This window comes from Cupressus sempervirens, chromosome 7 (assembly GCF_028749045.1).
Source record: "Cupressus sempervirens isolate cs-2001-9-10 chromosome 7, ASM2874904v1, whole genome shotgun sequence".
NCBI lineage: Eukaryota > Viridiplantae > Streptophyta > Pinopsida > Cupressales > Cupressaceae > Cupressus > Cupressus sempervirens.
The window spans coordinates 692,578,467-692,599,926 of NC_143124.1; the positions used below are offsets into that span (position 1 = coordinate 692,578,467).

Genomic DNA, 21,460 nt, shown 5'->3' on the forward strand with positions numbered 1-21,460 from the left:
TTTGCCAAATCAAGAATTGACTCTTTAAGTCCACTCACAGCTCGTCAAGACGGCTCACCAAGATGACTTACCATCTCGCCTCACCAAGTTGCCCCACCAGGTCGCCTCTTCTTTAAGACCGCTCACCATGTCGGCTCCCCAAGCCACCTCACCGAGTCGACTATTCAGGTTGCCTCACCAAGTCGACCCCTTAAGTTTGCTCACCAAGTCAGCTCCCTAAGTCAGCTCACCAAGTCGAATCACCTAGTCGTTTTACCACCTTGCCCCAGCAGGTGTGCTCGCCAAGTCGCCCCGCCGAGTTGCTTCTCTAAGCCCACTGACCATGTCAGCTCACCAAGTCAACTCTTTAAGTTCGCTCACCAGGTCAGCCCGCCCAAGTCGCCTCTTTAAGTTCGTTCGCCAGGTCGGCCCGCCCAAGTCGCATCAGCGGAGCCCACTCACCATGTAAGCTCACCAAGTCGGTTGTTCAAGTACGTTGCCAAGTCAACTCTTTAAGTTCGCTCGCCAGGTCAGCCCGCCCAAGTCGCCTCTTTAAGTTCGTTCGCCAGGTCGGCCCGCCCAAGTCGCATCAGCGGGCTAACTCGCCGAGTCACCTCACGAAGTTGACTCTTTAAGTGTGCTCACCAAGTCAGCTCACCAAGTCGACTCACCATCTCGCCTCGATAAGTTGGCTTGTCGAGTTACCCCACCAAGTCGTCGCCTCTTTAAGCTCGCTCACCATGTCAGCTCGTCAGGTCGGCTCACCAAGTCGACTAATCAAGTAGGCCCACCAAGTCGCCTCAAGGATAGCTCCTCACCATGTTGACTCAATGAGTCGCCTCACCATGTTGACTCTTTGAGCCCGCTCGCCGGGTCGCCTCACCAAGTCGACTCGAGTACGTTGCCAAGTCGACTCTTTAAGTTCGCTCGCCAGGTCGACTCGCCAAGTCAGCTCACCATGTCATCTCAACGAACCAACTCGCCGAGCCACCTCACCACGTCGGCTCTCTAATACCACTCGCCAAGTCGCCCCACCAACTCGCCCCGTTAGGCCCACTCACCACATCGCCCCGTTAGGCCCACTCTCACCAAGTGGACTCTTTAAGTCTGCTCATAAAGTCGAGCCACCAAGCACTCTCACCAAGTCGACTCTTTAAGTCCTTTCATCGAGTCACCCAACCAAGTACTCTCACCAAGTCAACTCTTTAGGTCCGTTCATCAAGTCACCCAACAAAGTCGACCCTCTAAGTTCGTTCATCGAGTCACCCGACCAAGTCGACTGTTTAAGTCCTTTCATCAAGTCACCCCGCCAAGCCGACTCTTTAAGTCCGTTCATCAAGTCACCAGAACAACTACTCTCACCAAGTCGACTCTATAAGTCCGTTCATCAAGTCGGCCCACCGAGTACTCCCACCAAGTCGACTCTTTAAGTCCGTTCATCAGTTCACCCTGCCAAGTACTCTCACCAAGTCAACTCTTTAGGTCCGTTCATCAAGTCACCCCGCCGAGTCGACCCTTTAAGTCCGTTCATCAAGTCGCCCCGCCGAGTTGCTTCTCTAAGCCCACTCACCGTGTCAGCTCACCAAGTCGGTTGTTCAAGTACGTTGCCAAGTCAACTCTTTAAGTTCGCTCGCCAGGTCAGCCCGCCCAAGTCGCCTCTTTAAGTTCGTTCGCCAGGTCGGCCCGCCCAAGTCGCATCAGCGGGCTAACTCGCCGAGTCACCTCACGAAGTTACTCTTTAAGTGCGCTCACCAAGTTAGCTCACCAAGTCGACTCACCATCTCGCCTCGATAATTTGGCTTGCCGAGTTACCCCACCAAGTCGTCGCCTCTTCAAGCCCGCTCACCGTGTCAGCTCGTCAGGTCGGCTCACCAAGTCGACTAATCAAGTAGGCCCACCAAGTCGCCTCAAGGATAGCTCCTCACCATGAGTCGCCTCACCATGTTGACTCTTTAAGCCCGCTCACCGGGTCGCCTCACCAAGTCGACTCGAGTACGTTGCCAAGTCCACTCTTTAAGTTCGCTCGCCGGGTCGACTCGCCAAGTCAGCTCACCATGTCATCTCAATGAACCAACTCGCCAAGTCGCCTCACCACGTCGGCTCTCTAATACCACTCGCCAAGTCGCCCCACCAACTCGCCCCGTTAGGCCCACTCACCACATCGCCCCGTTAGGCCCACTCTCACCAAGTGGGCTCTTTAAGTCTGCTCATAAAGTCGAGCCACCAAGTACTCTCACCAAGTCGACTCTTTAAGTCCTTTCATCGAGTCACCCAACCAAGTACTCTCACCAAGTCAACTCTTTAGGTCCGTTCATAGAGTCACCCCACCAAGTCGACCCTTCAAGTGCGTTCATCAAGTCACCCCACCAAGTCGACTCTTTAAGTTCATTCATCAAGTCACCCCGCCAGGTCAGCCCACAAATTACTCTCACCAAGTTGACTCTTTAAGTTCGTTCATCAAGTCACCCCGCCAGGTCGGCCCACCAAGTGGACTCTTTAAGTTCGTTCATGAAGTCACTCTGCCAAGTCCGCCCACCAGGTCGACTCTTTAAGTTCGTTCATCAAGTCACCCCGCCAGGTCAGCCCACCAACTACTCTCACCAAGTCGACTCTTTAAGTTTGCTCACCACGTCACCCCGCCAGGTCAGCCCACCAAGTACTCTCACCAGGTCGACTCTTTAGGTTTGTTCATCAGGGCACCCCACCGAGTACTCTCACCAAGTCGACTCTTTAAGTTCGTTCATCAAGTCGCCCCGCCAGGTCGGCCCACCAAGTACTCTCACCAAGTTGACCCTTTAAGTTCGGTCATCAACTCACCCCGCCAGGTCGGCCCACCAAGTACTCTCACAAAGTCGACTCTTTAGGTTCGTTCATCAATTCACCCCGCCAGCTCGGCCCACCAAGTTCTCTCACCGGGTCGACTCTTTAAGTTCGTTCATCAAGTCACCTCGCCAGTTCGACCCACCAAGTACTCTAACAAAGTTGACTCTCTAAGTTTGTTCATCAAGTCACCTTGCCAGGTCAGCCCAGCAAGTACTCTCACCAAGTCACCCCGCTACTTCGACCCACCAAGTCGACTCTTTAAGTTCGTTCATCAAGTCACCCGGCCAAGTCGGCCCACCAAGTCGACTCTTTAAGTCCGTTCATCAAGTCACCCGGCCAAGTCGGCCCACCAAGTCGACTCTTTAAGTCCGTTCATCAAGTCACGTGACCAGGTCAGCCCACCGAGTACTCTCACCAAGTCGACTCTTTAAGTTTGTTCATCAAGTCACCCGGCCAGGTCGGCCCACCAAGTACTCTCACCAAGTAAACTCTCTAAGTCCGTTCATCAAGTCACCCCGCCAGGTCGGCCCACCAAGTCGAATCTTTAAGTCTGTTCATCAAGTCACCCCACCAAGTACTCTAACCAAGTTGATTCTTCAAGTGCGTTCATCAAGTCACCCGACCAACTACTCTCACCAAGTCGACTCTTTTACTATGTTCATCAAGTCACCCCACCAAGCACTCTCACCAGGTCAACTCTTTAGGTCCGTTCATAAAGTCACCCCACCAAGTCGACCCTTCAAGTGCGTTCATCAAGTCACCCCACCAAGTACTCTCACCAATTCGACTCTTTAAGTCTTTTCATCAAGTCACCACACCAAGTACTCTCACCAAGTCAACTCTTTAGGACCGTTCATCAAGTCACCTCGCCAAGTCGACCCTTGAAGTCCGTTCATCAAGTCACCCCACCAAGTCAACTCTTTAAGTCAGTTCACGAAGTCACCCAACCAGGTCGGCCCACCAAGGACTCTCACCAAGTCGACTCTCTAAGTCTGTTCATCAGGTCACCCCACCGAGTACTCTAACCAAGTCAACTCTTTAGGTCCGTTCATCAAGTCACCCCGCAAAGTCGACCCTCTAAGTTCGTTCATCGAGTCACCCGACCAAGTCGACTATTTAAGTCCTTTCATCAAGTCACCCCGCCAAGCCGACTCTTTAAGTCCGTTCATCAAGTCACAAGAACAACTACTCTCACCAAGTCGACTCTATAAGTCCGTTCATCAAGTCGGCCCACCGAGTACTCCCACCAAGTCGACTCTTTAAGTCCGTTCATCAGTTCACCCCGCCAAGTACTCTCACCAAGTCAACTCTTTAGGTCCGTTCATCAAGTCACCCCGCCAAGTCGACCCTTTAAGTCCGTTCATCAAGTCGCCCCGCCGAGTTGCTTCTCTAAGCCCACTCACCGTGTCAGCTCACCAAGTTGGTTGTTCAAGTACGTTGCCAAGTCAACTCTTTAAGTTCGCTCGCCAGGTCAGCCCGCCCAAGTCGCCTCTTTAAGTTCGTTCGCCAGGTCGGCCCGCCCAAGTCGCATCAGCGGGCTAACTCGCCGAGTCACCTCACGAAGTTGACTCTTTAAGTGCGCTCACCAAGTCAGCTCACCAAGTCGACTCACCATCTTGCCTTGATAAGTTGGCTTGCCGAGTTACCCCACCAAGTCGTCGCCTCTTTAAGCCCGCTCACCGTGTCAGCTCGTCAGGTCGGCTCACCAAGTCGACTAATCAAGTAGGCCCACCAAGTCGCCTCAAGGATAGCTCCTCACCATGTTGACTCAATGAGTCGCCTCACCATGTTGACTCTTTGAGCCCGCTCGCCGGGTCGCCTCACCAAGTTGACTCGAGTACGTTGCCAAGTTGACTCTTTAAGTTCGCTCGCCAGGTCGACTCGCCAAGTCAGCTCACCATGTCATCTCAACGAACCAACTCGCCGAGCCGCCTCACCACGTCGGCTCTCTAATACCACTCGCCAAGTCGCCCCACCAACTCGCCCCGTTAGGCCCACTCACCACATCGCCCCGTTAGGCCCACTCTCACCAAGTGGACTCTTTAAGTCTGCTCATAAAGTCGAGCCACCAAGTACTCTCTCCAAGTCGACTCTTTAAGTCCTTTCATCGAGTCACCCAACCAAGTACTCTCACCAAGTCAACTCTTTAGGTCCTTTCATCAAGTCACCCCGCAAAGTCGACCCTCTAAGGTCGTTCATCGAATCACCCAACCAAGTCGACTGTTTAAGTCCTTTCATCAAGTCACCCCGCCAAGCCGACTCTTTAAGTCTGTTCATCAAGTCACCAGAACAACTACTCTCACCAAGTCGACTCTATAAGTCCGTTCATCAAGTCGGCCCACCGAGTACTCCCACCAAGTCGACTCTTTAAGTCCGTTCATCAGTTCACCCCGCCAAGTACTCTCACCAAGTAAACTCTTTAGGTCCGTTCATCAAGTCACCCCGCCAAATCGACCCTTTAAGTCTGTTCATCAAGTCGCCCCGCCGAGTTGCTTCTCTAAGCCCACTCACCGTGTCAGCTCACCAAGTCGGTTGTTCAAGTACGTTGCCAAGTCAACTCTTTAAGTTCGCTCACCATGTCAGCCCGCCCAAGTCGCCTCTTTAAGTTCGTTCGCCAGGTCGGCCCGCCCAAGTCGCATCAGCGGGCTAACTCGCCGAGTCACCTCACGAAGTTGACTCTTTAAGTGCGCTCACCAGGTCAGCTCACCAAGTCGACTCACCATCTCGCCTCGATAATTTGGCTTGCCGAGTTACCCCACCAAGTCGTCGCCTCTTCAAGCCCGCTCACCGTGTCAGCTCGTCAGGTCGGCTCACCAAGTCGACTAATCAAGTAGGCCCACAAAGTCGCCTCAAGGATAGCTCCTCACCATGAGTCGCCTCACCATGTTGACTCTTTGAGCCCGCTCGCCGGGTCGCCTCACCAAGTCGACTCGAGTACGTTGCCAAGTCCACTCTTTAAGTTCGCTCGCCGGGTCGACTCGCCAAGTCAGCTCACCATGTCATCTCAACGAACCAACTCGCCGAGTCGCCTCACCACGTCGGCTCTCTAATACCACTCGCCAAGTCGCCCCACCAACTCGCCCCGTTAGGCCCACTCACCACATCGCCCCGTTAGGCCCACTCTCACCAAGTGGGCTCTTTAAGTCTGCTCATAAAGTCGAGCCACCAAGTACTCTCACCAAGTCGACTCTTTAAGTCCTTTCATCGAGTCACCCCACCAAGTACTCTCACCAAGTCAACTCTTTAGGTCCGTTCATAGAGTCACCCCACCAAGTCGACCCTTCAAGTGCGTTCATCAAGTCACCCCACCAAGTCGACTCTTTAAGTTCGTTCATCAAGTCACCCTGCCAGGTCAGCCGAGCAAGTACTCTCACCAAGTCACCCCGCTACTTCGACCCACCAAGTCGACTCTTTAAGTTCGTTCATCAAGTCACCCGGCCAAGTCGGCCCACCAAGTCGACTCTTTAAGTCCGTTCATCAATTCACCCGGCCAAGTCGGCCCACCAAGTCGACTCTTTAAGTCCGTTCATCAAGTCACGTGACCAGGTCAGCCCACCGAGTACTCTCACCAAGTGGACTCTTTAAGTTTGTTCATCAAGTCACCCGGCCAGGTCGGCCCACCAAGTACTCTCACCAAGTCGACTCTCTAAGTCCGTTCATCAAGTCACCCCGCCAGGTCGGCCCACCAAGTGGAGTCTTTAAGTCCGTTCATCAAGTCACCCCACCAAGTACTCTAACCAAGTCGATTCTTCGAGTGCGTTCATCAAGTCACCCAACCAACTACTCTCACCAAGTCGACTCTTTTACTATGTTCATCAAGTCACCCCACCAAGCACTCTCACCAGGTCAACTCTTTAGGTCCGTTCATAAAGTCACCCCACCAAGTCGACCCTTCAAGTGCGTTCATCAAGTCACCCCACCAAGTACTCTCACCAATTCGACTCTTTAAGTCTTTTCATCAAGTCACCACACCAAGTACTCTCACCAAGTCAACTCTTTAGGACCGTTCATCAAGTCACCTCGCCAAGTCGACCCTTGAAGTCCGTTCATCAAGTCACCCCACCAAGTCGACTCTTTAAGTCAGTTCACGAAGTCACCCAACCAGGTCGGCCCACCAAGGACTCTCACCAAGTCAACTCTCTAAGTCTGTTCATCAGGTCACCCCACCGAGTACTCTCACCAAGTCAACTCTTTAGGTCCGTTCATCAAGTCACCCCGCAAAGTCGACCCTCTAAGTTCGTTCATCGAGTCACCCGACCAAGTCGACTGTTTAAGTCCTTTCATCAAGTCACCCCGCCAAGCTGACTCTTTAAGTCCGTTCATCAAGTCACCAGAACAACTACTCTCACCAAGTCGACTCTATAAGTCCGTTCATCAAGTCGGCCCACCAAGTACTCCCACCAAGTCGACTCTTTAAGTCCGTTCATCAGTTCACCCCGCCAAGTACTCTCACCAAGTCAACTCTTTAGGTCCGTTCATCAAGTCACCCCGCCGAGTCGACCCTTTAAGTCCGTTCATCAAGTCGCCCCGCCGAGTTGCTTCTCTAATCCCACTCACCATGTCCGCTCACCAAGTCGGTTGTTCAAGTATGTTTCCAAGTCAACTCTTTAAGTTCGCTCGCCAGGTCAGCCCGCCCAAGTCGCCTCTTTAAGTTCGTTCGCCAGGTCGGCCCGCCCAAGTCACATCAGCGGGCTAACTCGCCGAGTCACCTCACGAAGTTGACTCTTTAAGTGCGCTCACCAAGTCAGCTCACCAAGTCGACTCACCATCTCGCCTCGATAAGTTGGCTTGCCGAGTTACCCCACCAAGTCGTCGCCTCTTTAAGCCCGCTCACCGTGTCAGCTCGTCAGGTCGGCTCACCAAGTCGACTAATCAAGTAGGCCCACCAAGTCGCCTCAAGGATAGCTCCTCACCATGAGTCGCCTCACCATGTTGACTCAATGAGTCGCCTCACCATGGTGACTCTTTGAGCCCGCTCGCCGGGTCGCCTCACCAAGTCGACTCGAGTACGTTGCCAAGTCGACTCTTTAAGTTCGCTCGCCGGGTCGACTCGCCAAGTCAGCTCACCTTGTCATCTCAACGAACCAACTCGCCGAGTCGCCTCACCACGTCGGCTCTCTAATACCACTCGCCAAGTCGCCCCACCAACTCGCCCCGTTAGGCCCACTCACCACATCGCCCCGTTAGGCCCACTCTCACCAAGTGGACTCTTTAAGTCTGCTCATAAAGTTGAGCCACCAAGTACTCTCACCAAGTCGACTCTTTAAGTCCTTTCATCGAGTCACCCAACCAAGTACTCTCACCAAGTCAACTCTTTAGGTCTGTTCATCAAGTCACCCCGCAAAGTCGACCCTCTAAGTTCGTTCATCGAGTCACCCGACCAAGTCGACTGTTTAAGTCCTTTCATCAAGTCACCCCGCCAAGCTGACTCTTTAAGTCCGTTCATCAAGTCACCAGAACAACTACTCTCACCAAGTCGACTCTATAAGTCCGTTCATCAAGTCGGCCCACCAAGTACTCCCACCAAGTCAACTCTTTAAGCCCGTTCATCAGTTCACTCCACCAAGTACTCTCACCAAGTCAACTCTTTAGGTCCGTTCATCAAGTCACCCCGCCAAGTCGACCCTTTAAGTCCGTTCATCAAGTCGCCCCGCCGAGTTGCTTCTCTAATCCCACTCACCATGTCCGCTCACCAAGTCGGTTGTTCAAGTACGTTGCCAAGTCAACTCTTTAAGTTTGCTCGCCAGGTCAGCCCGCCCAAGTCGCCTCTTTAAGTTCGTTCGCCAGGTCGGCCCGCCCAAGTCGCATCAGCGGGCTAACTCGCCGAGTCACCTCACGAAGTTGACTCTTTAAGTGCGCTCACCAAGTCAGCTCACCAAGTCGACTCACCATCTTGCCTCGATAAGTTGGCTTGCCGAGTTACCCCACCAAGTCGTCGCCTCTTTAAGCCCGCTCACCGTGTCAGCTCGTCAGGTCGGCTCACCAAGTCGACTAATCAAGTAGGCCCACCAAGTCGCCTCAAGGATAGCTCCTCACCATGTTGACTCAATGAGTCACCTCACCATGTTGACTCTTTGAGCCCGCTCGCCGGGTCGCCTCACCAAGTCGACTCGAGTACGTTGCCAAGTCGACTCTTTAAGTTCGCTCGCCAGGTCGACTCGCCAAGTCAGCTCACCATGTCATCTCAACGAACCAACTCGCCGAGCCGCCTCACCACGTCGGCTCTCTAATACCACTCGCCAAGTCGCCCCACCAACTCGCCCCGTTAGGCCCACTCACCACATCGCCCCGTTAGGCCACTCTCACCAAGTGGACTCTTTAAGTCTGCTCATAAAGTCGAGCCACCAAGTACTCTCACCAAGTTGACTCTTTAAGTCGTTTCATCGAGTCACCCAACCAAGTACTCTCACCAAGTCAACTCTTTAGGTCCGTTCATCAAGTCACCCCGCAAAGTCGACCCTCTAAGTTCGTTCATCGAATCACCCGACCAAGTCGACTGTTTAAGTCCTTTCATCAAGTCACCTCGCCAAGCCGACTCTTTAAGTCCGTTCATCAAGTCACCAGAACAACTACTCTCAGCAAGTCGACTCTATAAGTTCGTTCATCAAGTCGGCCCACCGAGTACTCCCACCAAGTCGACTCTTTATGTTCGTTCATCAGTTCACCCCGCCAAGTACTCTCACCAAGTCAACTCTTTAGGTCCGTTCATCAAGTCACCCCGCCAAGTCGACCCTTTAAGTCCGTTCATCAAGTCGCCCTGCCGAGTTGCTTCTCTAAGCCCACTCACCGTGTCAGCTCACCAAGTCGGTTGTTCAAGTACGTTGCCAAGTCAACTCTTTAAGTTCGCTCGCCAGGTCAGCCCGCCCAAGTCACCTCTTTAAGTTCGTTCGCCAGGTCGGCCCGCCCAAGTCGCATCAGCGGGCTAACTCGCCGAGTCACCTCACGAAGTTGACTCTTTAAGTGCGCTCACCAAGTCAGCTCACCAAGTCAACTCACCATCTCGCCTCGATAATTTGGCTTGTCGAGTTACCCCACCAAGTCGTCGCCTCTTCAAGCCCGCTCACCGTGTCAGCTCGTCAGGTCGGCTCACCAAGTCGACTAATCAAGTAGGCCCACCAAGTCGCCTCAAGGATAGCTACTCACCATGAGTCGCCTCACCATGTTGACTCTTTGAGCCCGCTCACCGGGTCACTTCACCAAGTCGACTCGAGTACGTTGCCAAGTCCACTCTTTAAGTTCGCTCGCCGGGTCGACTCGCCAAGTCAGCTCACCATGTCATCTCAACAAACCAACTCGCCGAGTCGCCTCACCACGTCGGCTCTCTAATACCACTCGCCAAGTCGCCCCACCAACTCGCCCCGTTAGGCCCACTCACCACATCGCCCCGTTAGGCCCACTCTCACCAAGTGGGCTCTTTAAGTCTGCTCATAAAGTCGAGCCACCAAGTACTCTCACCAAGTCGACTCTTTAAGTCCTTTCATCGAGTCACCCCACCAAGTACTCTCACCAAGTCAACTCTTTAGGTCCGTTCATAGAGTCACCCCACCAAGTCGACCCTTCAAGTGCATTCATCAAGTCACCCCACCAAGTCGACTCTTTAAGTTCATTCATCAAGTCACCCCGCCAGGTCAGCCCACAAATTACTCTCACCAAGTCGACTCTTTAAGTTCGTTCATCAAGTCACCCCGCCAGGTCGGCCCACCAAGTGGACTCTTTAAGTTCGTTCATGAAGTCACTCTGCCAAGTCGGCCCACCAGGTCGACTCTTTAAGTTCGTTCATCAAGTCACCCCGCCAGGTCAGCCCACCAACTACTCTCACCAAGTCGACTCTTTAAGTTTGCTCACCAAGTCACCCCGCCAGGTCGGCCCACCAAGTACTCTCACCAGGTCGACTCTTTAGGTTTGTTCATCAGGGCACCCCACCGAGTACTCTCACCAAGTCGACTCTTTAAGTTCGTTCATCAAGTCTCCCCGCCAAGTCGGCCCACCAAGTACTCTCACCAAGTCGACCCTTTAAGTTCGGTCATCAACTCACCCCACCAGGTCGGCCCACCAAGTACTCTCACAAAGTCGACTCTTTAGGTTCGTTCATCAATTCACCCCGCCAGCTCGGCCCACCAAGTTCTCTCACTGGGTCGACTCTTTAAGTTCGTTCATCAAGTCACCCCGCCAGTTCGACCCACCAAGTACTCTAACAAAGTCGACTCTCTAAGTTCGTTCATCAAGTCACCCTGCCAGGTCAGCCCAGCAAGTACTCTCACCAAGTCACCCCGCTACTTCGACCCACCAAGTCGACTCTTTAAGTTCGTTCATCAAGTCACCCGGCCAAGTCGGCCCACCAAGTCGACTCTTTAAGACCGTTCATCAAGTCACCCGGCCAAGTCAGCCCACCAACTCGACTCTTTAAGTCCGTTCATCAAGTCACGTGACCAGGTCAGCCCACCGAGTACTCTCACCAAGTCGACTCTTTAAGTCGTTTCATCGAGTCACCCAACCAAGTACTCTCACCAAGTTAACTCTTTAGGTCCGTTCATCAAGTCACCCCGCAAAGTCGACCCTCTAAGTTCATTCATCGAGTCACCCAACCAAGTCGACTGTTTAAGTCCTTTCATCAAGTCACCCCGCCAAGCCGACTCTTTAAGTCCGTTCATCAAGTCACCAGAACAACTACTCTCACCAAGTCGACTCTATAAGTCCGTTCATCAAGTCGGCCCACCAAGTACTCCCACCAAGTTGACTCTTTAAGTCCGTTCATCAGTTCACCCCGCCAAGTACTCTCACCAAGTCAACTCTTTAGGTCCGTTCATCAAGTCACCCCGCCAAGTCGACCCTTTAAGTCCGTTCATCAAGTCGCCTCGCCGAGTTGCTTCTCTAAGCCCACTCACCGTGTCAGCTCACCAAGTCGGTTGTTCAAGTACGTTGCCAAGTCAACTCTTTAAGTTCGCTCGCCAGGTCAGCCCGCCCAAGTCGCCTCTTTAAGTTCGTTCGCCAGGTCGGCCCGCCCAAGTCGCATCAGCGGGCTAACTCGCCGAGTCACCTCACGAAGTTGACTCTTTAAGTGCGCTCACCGGGTCGACTTGAGTACGTTGCCAAGTCGACTCTTTAAGTTCGCTCGCCGGGTCGACTCGCCAAGTCAGCTCACCATGTCATCTCAACGAACCAACTCGCCGAGTCGCCTCACCACGTCGGCTCTCTAATACCACTCGCCAAGTCGCCCCACCAACTCGCCCCGTTAGGCCCACTCACCACATCGCCCCGTTAGGCCCACTCTCACCAAGTGGACTCTTTAAGTCTTCTCATAAAGTCGAGCCACCAAGTACTGTCACCAAGTCGACTCTTTAAGTCCTTTCATCGAGTCACCCCACCAAGTACTCTCACCAAGTCAACTCTTTAGGTCCGTTCATAGAGTCACCCCACCAAGTCGACCCTTCAAGTGCGTTCATCAAGTCACCCCACCAAGTCGACTCTTTAAGTTCATTCATCAAGTCACCCCGCCAGGTCAGCCCACAAATTACTCTCTCCAAGTCGACTCTTTAAGTTCGTTCATCAATTCACCCCGCCAGGTCGGCCCACCGAGTGGACTCTTTAAGTTCGTTCATGAAGTCACTCTGCCAAGTCGGCCCACCAGGTCGACTCTTTAAGTTCGTTCATCAAGTCACCCCGCCAGGTCAGCCCACCAACTACTCTCACCAAGTCGACTCTTTAAGTTTGCTCACCAAGTCACCCCGCCAGGTCGGCCCACCAAGTACTCTCACCAGGTCGACTCTTTAGGTTTGTTCATCAGGTCACCCCACCGAGTACTCTCACCAAGTCGACTCTTTAAGTTCGTTCATCAAGTCGCCCCGCCAGGTCGGCCCACCAAGTACTCTCACCAAGTCGACCCTTTAAGTTCGGTCATCAACTCACCCCGCCAGGTCGGCCCACCAAGTACTCTCACAAAGTTGACTCTTTAGGTTCGTTCATCAATTCACCCCGCTAGCTCGGCCCACCAAGTTCTCTCACCAGGTCGACTCTTTAAGTTCATTCATCAAGTCACCCCGCCAGTTCGACCCACCAAGTACTCTCACAAAGTCGACTCTCTAAGTTCGTTCATCAAGTCACCCTGCCAGGTCAGCCCACCAAGTACTCTCACCAAGTCACCCCACTAGTTCGACCCACCAAGTCGACCCTTTAAGTTCGTTCATCAAGTCACCCGGCCAAGTCGGCCCACCAAGTCGACTCTTTAAGTCCGTTCATCAAGTCACGTGACCAGGTCAGCCCACCGGGTACTCTCACCAAGTCGACTCTTTAAGTTTGTTCATCAAGTCGCCCGACCAGGTCGACCCACCAAGTACTCTCACCAAGTCGACTCTCTAAGTCCGTTCATCATGTCACCCCGCCAGGTCGGCCCACCAAGTCGAATCTTTAAGTCCGTTCATCAAGTCACCCCACCAAGTACTCTAACCAAGTCGATTCTTCTAGTGCGTTCATCAAGTCACCCGACCAACTACTCTCACCAAGTCGACTCTTTAACTAGGTTCATCAAGTCACCCCACCAAGCACTCTTGCCACGTCAACTCTTTAGGTCCGTTCATAAAGTCACCCCACCAAGTCGACCCTTCAAGTGCGTTCATCAAGTCACCCCACCAAGTACTCTCACCAATTCGACTCTTTAAGTCTTTTCATCAAGTCACCACACCAAGTACTCTCACCAAGTCAACTCTTTAGGACCGTTCATCAAGTCACCTCGCCAAGTCAACCCTTGAAGTCCGTTCATCAAGTCACCCCACCAAGTACTCCCACCAAGTCGACTCTTTAAGTCAGTTCACGAAGTCACCCAACCAGGTCGGCCCACCAAGGACTCTCACCAAGTCGACTCTCTAAGTCTGTTCATCGGGTCACCCCACCGAGTACTCTCACCAAGTCAACTCTTTAGGTCCGTTCATCAAGTCACCCCGCAAAGTCGACCCTCTAAGTTCGTTCATCGAGTCACCCCACCAAGTCGACTCTTCAAGTCCTTTCATCAAGTCACCCCGCCAAGCCGACTCTTTAAGTCCGTTCATCAAGTCACCAGAACAACTACTCTCACCAAGTCGACTCTATAAGTCCGTTCATCAAGTCGGCCCACCAAGTACTCCCACCAAGTCGACTCTTTAAGTCCGTTCATCAGTTCACCCCGCCAAGTACTCTCACCAAGTCAACTCTTTAGGTCCGTTCATCAAGTCACCCCGCCAAGTCGACCCTTTAAGTCCGTTCATCAAGTCGCCCCGCCAAGTACTCTCACCAAGTCGATCCTTTAAGTCCTTTCATCAAGTCACCCCACCAAGTCGACTCTCGAAGTCCATTCATCAAGTCACCAGAACAAGTAATCTAACCAAGTCGACTCTTTAAGTCCGTCCATAAAGTCACCCCACCAGGTCGGCCCACCAAGTACTCCCACCAAGCTGACTCTTTATGTTCATTCATCAGTTCACCCCGCTAAGTACTCTCACCAAGTTGACTCTTTAAGTCTGCTCATCAAGTCGAGCCACCAGGTACTCTCACCAAGTTGACTCTTTGAGTCCGTTCATAAAGTCGCCCCACCAAGTACTCTAACCAAGTCGATTCTTCAAGTGCGTTCATCAAGTCGCCCCACCAAGTACTCTCACCAAGTCGACTCTTTAAGTCCTTTCATCGAGTCACCCCGCCAAGTACTCTCACCAAGTCAACTCTTTAGGTCCGTTCATAGAGTCACCCCACCAAGTCGACCCTTCAAGTGCGTTCATCAAGTCACCCCGCCAGGTCAGCCCACCAAGTCGAATCTCTAAGTCCGTTCATCAAGTCATCATCCTGATCTGGCCGAGCCGTTCTGGCCAAGCCATGCTGGCCGAGCCGATCTGGGCGAGCCATTCTGGCCGACCCGATCCTGCCGAGCCGTTCTGGGCAAGCCATGCTGGCCGAGCCGATCTGGGCGAGCCATTCTAGCCGAGCCGATCTGGGCGACCCGTTCTGGCCGAGCCGATCTGGGTGAGCCGTTGTGGCCGAGCCATGCTGGCCGAGCCGATCTGGGCGAGCCGTTCTGGCCGAGCCATGCTGGCCGAGCCGATCTGGGCGACCCGTTCTGGCCGAGCCGATCTGGCCGAGCTCCAAAAACGGTGTCGTGGATGGCTGTTTGGTCGCCTCTGTGCCAACTCGATCGGCACAACATTGGGAATGGTTCGACAGCGGTTGTCGTTCCAATGTGTCATCGGGATGTCTTCGAACGCGGCCTTCCAAGGGCGAGCTCGCGTCTAGCACTTGGATTGTGCTTCATCATAAGTGAATGGGGAGATCTCTTTGTGAACGGCGGCATGGTGATTGCAAGAGAAAATTGACTTAGTAGTCGGAGCATTGGCATCGGGCCATTGTGACGGCCTTGCAATTTCTCTATAATTGCAACCTATGTTTGCGCAGTAGCAGAGTTTGCATGTATGATTGGGCTTTGTTCTTGACGGTTCCAAGTACTCTCACCAAGGCTGGGCGAGCCATGCTGGCCGAGCCGATCTGGGCGAGCCATTCTGGCCTAGCCGTTTTGGCCGAGCCATGCTGGCCGAGCCGATCTGGGCGAGCCGTTCTGGCCGAGCCGATCTGGGCGAGCCAATCTGGGCGAGCCGTTCTGGCCGAGCCATGCTGGCCGAGCCGATCTGGGTGAGCCATTCTGGCCGAGCCATGCTGGCCGAGCCGTTCTGGCCGAGCCATGCTGGCCGAGCCGATCTGGGCGAGCCGTTCTGGCCGAGCCGATCTGGCCGAGCTCCAAAAATGGTGTCGTGGATGGCTGTTTGGTCGCCTCTGTGCCAACTCGATCGGCACAACATTGGGAATGGTTCGACAGCGGTTGTCGTTCCAATGTGTCATCGGGATGTCTTGGAACGCGGCCTTCCAAGGGCGAGCTCGCGTCTAGCACTTAGATTGTGCTTCGTCACAAGTGAATGGGGAGATCTCTTTGTGAACGGCGGCATGGCGATTGCAAGAGAAAATTGACTTAGTAGTCGGAGCATTGGCATCGGGCCATTGTGACGGCCTTGCAATTTCTCTATAATTGCAACCTATGTTTGCGCAGTAGCAGAGTTTGCATGTATGATTGGGCTTTGTTCTTGACGGTTCCAAGTACTCTCACCAAGGCTGGGCGAGCCATGCTGGCCGAGCCGATCTGGGCGAGCCATTCTGGCCGAGCCATTTTGGCCAAGCCATGCTGGCCGAGCTGATCTGGGCGAGCCGTTCTGGCCGAGCCGTTCTGGCCGAGACGATCTGGGCGAGCCGTTCTGGCCGAGCCATGCTGGCCGAGCCGATCTGGGCAAGCCGTTCTGGCCGAGCCATGCTGGCCGAGCCGTTCTGGCCGAGCCATGCTGGCCGAGCCGATCTGGGCGAGCCGTTCTGGCCGAGCCGATCTGGCCGAGCTCCAAAAACGGTGTCGTGGATGGCTGTTTGGTCGCCTCTGTGCCAACTCGATCGGCACAACATTGGGAATGGTTCGACAGCGGTTGTCGTTCCAATGTGTCATCGGGATGTCTTGGAACGCAGCCTTTCAAGGGCGAGCTCGCGTCTAGCACTTGGATTGTGCGTCGTCACAAGTGATTGGGGAGATCTCTCTATGAACGGCGGCATGGCGATTGCAAGCAAAAATTGACTTAGTAGTCGGAGCATTGGCCTCGGGCCATTGTGACGGCCTTGCAATTTCTCTATAATTGCAACCTATGTTTGCGCAGTAGCAGAGTTTGCACGTTAGATTGGCCTTTGTTCTTGACAGTTCGAAGTACTCTCACCAAGGCTGGGCGAGCCATGCTGGCCGAGCCGATCTGGGCGAGCCATTCTGGCCGAGCTGATCTGGGCGAGCTCCAAAAACGGTGTCATGGATGGCTGTTTGGTCACATTTTTCATTGAATTGGATTTTTAAGGGAGTTGTCCGCACTGTCGAAGATTTCTAATGCAGAGCGAGCCTCGCACTAATAGCTTATATAGGAGAGGTTGTTGCCGCGAGCCTCTCCCATGCCCCTTTCATTGATTCAACATTGGTGTCTAGGCGGATCGGATTGTTGGCTTTTCAAACGGTGTATGCTGATGTTGAATGAATGAAAGGGGCATGAAGCGATCTCAGTGCTTTTCCTCGGCTCTCCTTTAGATCATGTTTTCCGATGACTCAATTTTGGAAAAGGTGAGGCAGCGGTTGCCGATCCATGGCGTGTGTTTTTGGTGGTTTTAAAACTTGATCTAAACGTGAGCCTTTGTCTAGCACTCCGGCGTTGCTTGGTATAATGGCAATTTGCTATGGGTGCTCAGTGCTCTAGCAATTTGTCATGGTGTACTTATCGCGGCTACATGGGAGCTTTAATATCGAAAGCTCTCGGCGAAAAATGGTGGCCGAGCCATGCTGGCGGACCCGATCTGGCTTAGCCGTTTTCGTCGACCCGATCTGGCTCTCGTTTCTCACTCCATCGGCACAAATTCGAGAGTTGTTCGACAGCGGTTGTCGTTCCAATGTGTCATTGCGGTGATCTGGAGAGCGATGCTAAGTGCGGGAGCTTGCGTCTAGCATTTGGGGATGTTTGTGCAAGCGAGCAGGGGAGCTTCTCTTATCAGAACCTCTCCGTGGCCTTTGAATATAGACCCAGTGCCGACGATGTCGATGGATACGAGCCTTGGATTATAAAATTGTTCAGCTAACATTGGTTTTTGTGAGAGATGGGTATGAAAGCACTTCCCGATCGATACGCGGGATTTCCCTAAGATCGCCTCTGTGCCAACTCGATCGGCACAACATTGGGAATGGTTCGACAGCGATTGTCATTCCAATGTGTCATCGGGATGTCTTGGAACGCGGCCTTTCAAGGGTGAGCTCGCGTCTAGCACTTGGATTGTGCGTCGTCACAAGTGAATGGGGAGATCTCTCTGTGAACTGCAGCATGGCGATTGCAAGAGAAAATCAACTTAGTAGTCGGAGCATTGGCCTCGGGCCATTGTGACGGCCTTGCAATTTCTCTATAATTGCAAGCTATGTTTGCGCAGTAGCAAAGTTTGCATGTTAGATTGGCCTTTGTTCTTGACAGTTCGAAGTACTCTCACCGAGTCAGCAAGTCACCATGCTGGCCGAGCCGATCTGGGCGAGCTCCAAAAACGGTGTCGTGGATGGCTGTTTGGTCACATTTTTCATTGAATTGGATTTTTAAGGTTTTTGTCCGCGCTATCGCAGATTTCTAATGCAGAGCGAGCCTCGCACTAATAGCTTATATAGGAGAGGTTGTTGCCGCGAGCCTCTCCCATGCCCCTTTCATTGATTCAACATTGGTGTCTAGGCGGATCGGATTGTTGGGTTTTCAAACGGTGTATGCTGATGTTGAATGAATGAAAGGGGCATGAAGCGATCTCAGTGCTTTTCCTCGACTCTCCTTTAGATCATGTTTTCCGATGACTCAATTTTGGAAAAGGTGAGGCAGCGGTTGCCGATCCATGGCGTGTCTTTTTGGTGATTTTAAAACTTGATCTAAACGTGAGCCCTTGTCTAGCACTCCGACGTTGCTTGGTATAATGGCAATTTGCTATGGGTGCTCGGCGCTCTAGCAATTTTGTCATGGTGTACTTATCCCTGCTACATGGGAGCTTTAATATCGAAAGCTCTCGGCGAAAAATGGTGGCCGACCCGATCTGGCTTAGCCGTTTTTGTCGACCCGATCTGGCTCTTCTTTCTCACTCCATCGGCACAAATTCGGGAGTTGTTCGACAGCGGTTGTCGTTCCAATGTGTCATTGCGGTGATCTGGAGAGCGATGCTAAGGGCCGGAGCTTGCGCCTAGCATTTGGGGATGTTTGTGCAAGAGAGCAGGGGAGCTTCTCTTATCGGAACCTCTCCGTGGCCTTTGAATATAGACCCAGTGCCGACGATATCGATGGATACGAGCCTTGGATTCTAAAATTGTTCAGCCAGCTAACATTGGTTTTTGTGAGAGATGGGTACGAAAGCACTTCCCGATCGATTCGCGGGAGCTCCCTAAGATCGCCTCTGTGCCAACTCGATCGGCACAACATTGGGAATGGTCCGACAGCGGTTGTCATTCCAATGTGTCATCGGGATGTCTTGGAACGCGGCCTTTCAAGGGCTAGATCGCGTCTAGCACTAGGATTGTGCGTTGTCACAAGTGAATGGGGAGATCTCTCTGTGAACGGCGGCATGGTGATTACAAGAGAAAATTGACTTAGTAGTCGGAGCATTGGCCTCGGGCCATTGTGACGGCCTTGCAATTTCTCTATAATTGCAAGCTATGTTTGCGCAGTAGCAGAGTTTGCATGTAAGATTGGCCTTTGTTCTTGACAGTTCCAGGAGATGACCTCCGGAACTTTTGGATTGGGCCCCTTCAAGGTGAAATTCATCCAGTTGATCGGATGAGCTCGATGACCATTTCACTCCCTTGGCTCCATGAATTCAAATCCCATCCAGCTGCCGTGAAGCCATCCCGATTTTGCTATGCGAGGGCTCTCTCCCCAGAGTCGTTCTCTTTGCAACAACTTCTTTGGCAAAAAAATTTCGGAATGGTTCGGCAGCGGTTGTCGTTCCAATGGTGCCGTTGTGGTGGTTGCCTGGGCAGCAATCTGAAGGGCGAGCCGTCGTCTAGCAGTTGGGCTGCGCATCACGGGTGACAAGGGAGCCTTTGTAATCGGAAGCACCCCGTGACCATTCGATGAGAAGAGCCATTGCTTGTGCGAGCAAGGACGAATGCAGCCTCGGATTCCAAAGGAAATCAATGACATCGGATCTATATATAAGAGCGGAATGAAGCAGCAGCCCGTTTGCCATGCGCGGCTCCCCAAAGTTGCTCGTCTCTCTCACTCCATCGGCACAAATTCGGGAGTTGTTCGACAGCGGTTGTCGTTCCAATGTGTCATTGCGGCGATCTGGAGAGCAATGCTAAGGGCAAGAGCTTGTGTCTAGCATTTGGGATGTTTGTGCGAGCGAGCACAGGGGAGCTTCTCTTATCGGAACCTCTCCGTGGCCTTTGAATATATAGACCTAGTGCCGACGATATCGATGGATACGAGCCTTGGATTCTAAATTTGTTCACAGCTAAGATTGGTTTTTGTGAGAGATGGGTACGAAAGCACATCTCGATTGCTATGCGGGAGCTCCCTAAGGTCGCCTCTGTGCCAACTCAATCGGCACAACATTGGGAATGGTTCGACAGCGGTTGTCGTTCCAATGTGTCATCGGGGGATGTCTCGGAAAGTGGGCTGGCCTTTCAAGGGCGAGCTCGCGTCTAGCACTTGGGTTGTGCATCGCGTCACAAGTGAATGGGGGATGTCTTGGAAAGTGGTCTTTCTTTCAAGGGCGAGCTCGCGTCTAGCACTTGGATTGTGCGTCGCGTCACAAGTGAATGGGGAGATCTCTCTGTGAACGGCGGCATGGTGATTGCAAGAGAAAATTGACTTAGTCAGAGTCATTGGCCTCGGGCCATTGTGACGGCCTCGCAATTTCTCTTTAATTGCAACCTATGTTTGCGCAGTAGCAGAGTTTGCATGTAAGATGGGCCTTGTTCTCGAGAGTTCCAGGAGATGACCTCCGGAACTTTTGGATTGGGCCCCTTCAAGGTGAAATTCATCCAGTTGATCGGATGAGCTCGATGACCATTTCAGTCCCTCGGCTCCATGAACTCACATCTCCTAACCGATGACAATCTTTTGCTCCTCTGCCGACCTCATAAAAAATTGGGTCATGAATGGCTGTTTGGTAGGAATTTTAAAGGATTTGGATTTTTAAGGCGGATGTCGGTGTGTTCGCTAATTTCTAATGCAGAGCGAGCCTCGCACTAATAGCTTATGTAAGGGGCTGGTGATTCACAATATGAGACCTTGAGGCCGGATGGGCCTGTGCTGCAAAGCTGGGTGCACACAGGTGTGGTGTAGGCAGACGTGGGTCTTGCCGAGGTGTAAATGGGACTATGTTGGGTGCTGGGCAGACATGGTTGTGGTGTAGGATCTTGTCCGGGACATGATCCGAGGTGTAGCTTGGGGCTGTGTTGCGAGTGGTTCCCCTCCAACAATATTGTGGTGTAGGCACGGTGTTGGATCCGGGCCGAGGTGTGATCTTGGGGCTGTGCTACGAGATGTTCCCTCTAGCATAGTTGTGGTGTAGGCGAGGCGTGGAGCTGAGATGAGGTGTATCCGCGGAGGGTAAGTGCCGGTGTGCATGATGGATGGCTTGGAGAGTCCATCTCCCTCGAGAGGGTCGAAGTAGACTAGTCCCTCCCTCTGGTCTCCGAGAGACAGAGGTGACGCGAAGTCTTTAGGGGCAATGAAGTGTTGCTCCGCCGTTACGCAACGTGGTGAGGTTTGGTGTTATGACAAAGGTCCTTGTCTCAGTGTAGCAAAGAAGCTGGATCAATGTTGACAGCTCTGGGAGTTGTCCGGTGTCCGAAAGCTAGGGAAGCGGTTTTCCTAGTCCTGCGGTAGGAGACAATATGGTTTGTCCGAGTAGGAGCATTGTGTGCTTGAGGTTAGTTATGTGGGAATGGTGTCATTGTGCTGAATGGCTAAGTGGTGCGGTATCGGTTGGGTGTGGCCTTGGGCGCACATCCTAGGTGCTTGGTTGCATGGGTTTGCATTGAGGTAGGATCTCAGAGACCGTGGTGGTCAAGTATGGCAAGCGGGACGTAGTGTCTCGAAATGATGCCAAGGAG

At 52.9% G+C, this 21,460-nt stretch overlaps 1 protein-coding gene across 1 annotated transcript in view; it reads right to left on the reverse strand.

The window, feature by feature from the left end:
* Nucleotides 1–21,093, reverse strand: part of LOC149549081 (uncharacterized) — a 73,485-nt gene extending 52,392 nt beyond the window's left edge. Inside the window, exon 1 of the mRNA XM_089793668.1 lies at nucleotides 20,592–21,093. The gene's annotated coding sequence lies outside the window, so the exon portion shown is untranslated. The remainder of the gene's footprint in view (nucleotides 1–20,591) is intronic.
* Between the last annotated feature and the right edge of the window lie 367 nt (nucleotides 21,094–21,460).